The sequence below is a fragment of the Panthera tigris genome, chromosome B4, assembly GCF_018350195.1.
Source record: "Panthera tigris isolate Pti1 chromosome B4, P.tigris_Pti1_mat1.1, whole genome shotgun sequence".
Lineage (NCBI taxonomy): Eukaryota > Metazoa > Chordata > Mammalia > Carnivora > Felidae > Panthera > Panthera tigris.
Genome location: NC_056666.1, coordinates 32,547,130 through 32,552,289, shown reverse-complemented (window position 1 = coordinate 32,552,289; position 5,160 = coordinate 32,547,130). Strand labels below are relative to the sequence as shown.

The 5,160-nt window shown below is 33.3% G+C and overlaps 1 pseudogene; it reads left to right on the top strand.

The window, feature by feature from the left end:
* The first annotated feature begins 357 nt into the window (after positions 1–357).
* LOC107180593 lies at positions 358–960 on the top strand (annotated as a pseudogene).
* The last annotated feature ends 4,200 nt before the right edge of the window (positions 961–5,160 follow it).

Here is a 5,160-nt window from a genome sequence, read left to right as displayed (position 1 = left end):
ACTAAATAAATGATTACCTATTCAAATTTTTATTAGTTCAGATGATTTTGTAATTGATTATCTTATGTTTTCTACAGTATCAAAAAATAGTAACTAATGGCAAGTTCATTCCAAAGTGAATGGATTCTTATTTCTTTTTATTTTCTTTTTATACTTGTTAGGACTTCCAGAACACTGTTGGTTGTAGAGGCAAGAGCAGGCATTGGTAGTTCTTGTCATTAACAGAACATCCTTTTAGTGTACCTTCATTCAGCATGATATCTGCTCTTGGTTCAGATAAAACATCTTAACTATACCTAGTTTACCATAGATTTGGTTTTTAAAAAAAATTATGGGAATGGATTCTAAATGGTTGTCATGGCAAGTTTCCTGAAGAAAACCACCAGCCTTATAGGATTGGCTTTTTATGAGTCCACACAAGAGGCTAAGAATATTATACACAAAGGTTCTTGAGGTTCTTGAGCAAATTCCTAAAAATGTAGCATATAGAAAGTATACATAACAGATTACAAATGAGAAGCCTAGTATGGTTAAAATGGAAACAATTGGTTTTTTGGTGTGGTTTTTTTTTGTTTTTTTTTTTTTGTTAACATTTATTTATTTTTGAGACAGAGAGAGACAGAGTATGAATGGGGGAGGGGCAGAGAGAGAGGGAGACACAGAATCGGAAGCAGGCTCCAGGCTCTGAGCCATCAGCCCAGAGCCAAAGGCGGGGCTCGAACTCACTGGACCGTGAGATCGTGACCTGAGCTGAAGTCGGATGCTTAAGGACTGAGCCACCCAGGCGCCCCAAAATGTAAACAATTGTTAAGAAATTAGAAGACCAGCTTCAGGGTGGCCACCTGATTCTTCAGGCTGAAAATGAACTCGATCTGGCAAAAAAAATGATACAGTGGAAACCATGGGAAACTTTAGTTTTCAGAAAAGCCTCTTGCTAACCAATGGAAATGGTCAGTATAATCATCATTAAATGACTAGTGTGTTATATTTTTTAAAAAATGGATGCTGAATTATAACTAATGTTTGTTTGTTTGTTAATTGGTCATGATGGCCATGAATTTTTCTACTAATATGAGGAATCACATTACTGTATTTGCCAGTATCTAATAAGACTTACATTCTTGGACTAAGTAAAAATTATTATGCATAATCTTCTTTTCTTTTGTCTTCTGTTATTTTTAATTAAGGCAATATTTGATACATGTAAACAAACATAAGCAACATATGCATAAGTTATAAAACATAACTTCTAAAAACACTCTCAAGAAATTTCCACCCAGGCTAGGAATAAGAACATTTTCAATGTCTTATATATCAGTGCCCTGTCTGTCCTATCAAGCCAACCAGTGTCTTGAATTACATTATGTACTACATTCTTCAAGCACACTATCTGGTTGAACATGCTAATGATTTTTTAGAGATGTTTTATCTATATTCATATGGGAATATAGTTTATACTGTTCTTTTCTATGCTTTTGTAGCTATGTTTAGAAGTATCAAGCCTCAGGAAATTGAAAAGCTTTCAATATTATCCTAATATAAAATTTATCTGTTCCTTGAATTCCTGGTAGAGCTCATTTTTAAAACCAAAGGTTTGGGAATAAATTCTTTTGTGACTTGTCTCATTCTTTATAGTTTCTATTATAAGAAGTACTTTACTTTGTTATGGTTTGTCTTGTTTGGGGGTTTTCCTTTTAACTTTTATTGCTTCACTTTTAGTGATTCATATTTCATACATACCACATACACACACACACACACACACACACACACACACAAATACGTTAGACCAAAATTCAAATTAATATTTGTTTTTCATTAATGATGTCTATGTAGTCTAATTCCTAATGTCTGAACATGAATTTCGTTTGGCTTTTTTGTTAGGTTTTCTCACTCTGGAGTTGAATTGTCAATTTTATTACAGTCTTCTTTAAAAAAAAAAAAAAGAGGTTTTTTGTTTGTTTGTTTGTTTGTTTGTTTGTTTTAGTCAAGGAGATCCTATAGATTGAAAGTAATAAAGTTTGCTGTAATGTCAAAATTTTTTTTTAATATTTATTTATTTGTTTTGAGAGAGAGACAGAGAATGCAAGTGGGGTAGGGACAGAGAGAGAGGGAGGGAGAAGCCCAAGCAGGCTCCACAATGTCAGCATAGAGCCTGACTCGGGGCTCGAGCCAATGAACCGCAAATCATGAGCTGAGCTGAAATCAAGAATCAGACGCACAACCACTGAGTCATCCAGGTGACCCAGTCTCCTTTTTAATTGATTAAATATCTTGTTTTTATTGTTTTATTCCTTTTTAGCAAATTGTTCTCTCTTGGTTCTGGAGTTGATCCTTAGCAGTAAGGCCCTTTATTAAAATTATTATCAAAAACTTTAACTCAAGAGAAAAAAAAAAAGGTCGAATTTTGCTGGTATAAACAAAATGGAGATCTAGAATCACACAGACAAGAGAGACTGATAACAAATGCTAAAGATTATAGTATATACTGTTTTCATTGCTGTGAATTTTTAAATGAAATGAAATGTTGGTTTTTGTTTTCTCATTGAACCTGTCAATATGCATTTAAAGGGTGTTTAAAAATTATTTTCCAAGGAAACTGTGTTTTAGCTTTTAGCTGTGTTTCTATAGCTTTGTTGCACTCTACAGTCTGTTAAACAGACTGCAATTCTGACTAGGTTAGTCTGTGTGAGATTGCTTTGTGGCTTGTGAAAACAGTAGTTTTGTATGTTTCAAACAACACTTTGGGGAATGTATTCATGTTTTCCTTATTACCAATTTTTATAAATACCTCATAAATACTTAAAAATAACATTGTTTTGGGGGCACCTGGGTGGCTCAGTCAGTTGAACACCTGACTCTTGATTTCAGATCAGACCATGATCCCAGAGTTGTGGGATTGCGCCCCATGTTGGGCTCCATGCTGAGTGTGGAGCTTGCTTAAGATTTCTCTCTCTCCCCTTCTGCCCCTTTCCCTACTCATGTGTTCTCTCTCTTTCTCTAAAAAATAAAAAATAAAAAAAAAAATGTGTTTTCTTTGTGAAATATATAACCTGAATGTTTATTAAAAAATGCTCAACATCACTCATCATCAGGGAAATACAGATCAAAACCACAGTGAGATACCACTTCACACTTGTCAGAATAGCTAACATTAACAACTCAGGCAACAACAGATGTTGGTGAGGATGTGGAGAAAGAGGGTTTCTTTTGCATTGCTAGTGGGAATGCAAACTGGTGCAGCCACTCTGGAAAACAGTATGGAGGTTCCTCAAAAAATTAAAAATGGAACTACCCTATGACCCAGAAACTGCACTATTAGGTATTTATCCAAGGGATACAGGTATGCTGTTTTGAAGGGACACATGCACCCCAATGTTTATAGCAGCACTATCAACAATAGCCAAAGTATGGAAAGAGCCCAAATGTCCATCGATGGATGAATGGATAAAGAAGATGTGGTGTGTGTGTATACACACACACACACACACACACACACACACATACACACAACAATGGAGCATTACTCAGCAATCAAAAAGAATGAAATCTTGCCATTTGCAACTACGTGGATGGAACTAGAGGATATTATGCTAAGTTAAACTAGTCAGAGAAAGACAAATATCATATGACTTCATTCATATGAGGACTTTAAGACACAGAACAGATGAACATAAGGGAAAGGAGGCAAAAATAATATAAAAACAGGGAGGCGGACAAAACAGAAGAGACTCATAAATATGGAGAATAAACAGAGGGTTGTGGGAGGGATTGTGGGAGGAGGATGGGCTAAATGGGTAAGGGGCATTAAGGAATCTACTCCTGAAATCATTGTTTCACTATATGCTAACTAACTTGGATGTAAATTTAAAAAAAATAAAAAAATAAAAATAAAAAAAAAACCCAATTAATTTAATTAACCATATTATTCAGATGCTGTATAACAGGGGCTTTTCAACTTCTAGCCACAAACTCCTGCTTGCTATATAAAATTGCACAGTGTCTATAATTTCAAAAATTTATACTTACCATTAATTTTATTTTGCTAATACTGCAATTTATTTTGAAATTTTAGAGAACACTTAAGGAGAGTGTGAAATTTTTATGTTTATAAAAAGGGAGAATTGTTTTTTTTAAACCATGAGAATGACTACTTAATAATTATTTTTGGCTACTTAATTGGTAAAGTATAAGACAAATATGTTATACCTTCTTACTTGGAGATCTTATGGTTTCTCCTTATGTTTATATGGGTTATTTCTTTTAATATGGTATAATACTTCAGGTTCATAGTGATACATTTTTGCTCATCTTTATTCTAAATCATATATTCTATCTCAAGATAACATTCTTTTCTCACATTTAATATGTGTCTATTTTGAATTCTTCTTTGTCTGATGTTGATATTGCTTATCTGCTTTCTGTTGGTTTTCATTAGCTTGATATACCCTATATTTTCAACATTACTCTCATTTTTGTTGAAGAGTGATGCCTTAAAGATAGAATAAAAATGAACTTTTTTCTATTAAAGTCCTTGTTTTTCAAGAGTAATATATTTTACTTACATTTGTTTTAATAATTGTATTCTTATTTCAGTCTTCTCATGTTTTCTTTTTTAAAATGTCTTTATTTTTTGTATTTTTTCCATATTAATTCATTAGATCATTCAAGATATTTATTAAGCACCTGTGTGCCAAATATCATTGCCCAGTTAATTTGTCCTTCCCCTAATTATAACTGTAATAGTAATAGTCAAAATTTATTAAAGGTTTCCATAAAATAGATACAGTCTCCAAATTTCAAGCTACATTAACAGATTTAATACTTACAGCAGGTAAGTTGGTACCATTGTTATACCCATTCCAAAGAGGAAAAAAGTGATGTAAAAAAAATTCAAGGGGCGCCTGGGTGGCTCAATTGGTTAAGCATCGGACTTTGGCTCAGGTCATGATCTCTCGGTTCATGAATTCAAGTCCCTCATTGGGCTCTGCACTGGTGGTATGGAGCCTGCTTGGGATACTTGCTCTCTCTCTCTCTCTCTCAAGATAAATAAACATTATATGTGTGTGTATATATATATATATATATATACACACACACACACACATACACATATATGTATATATATATACTTATATATACAAATATATATATATACAT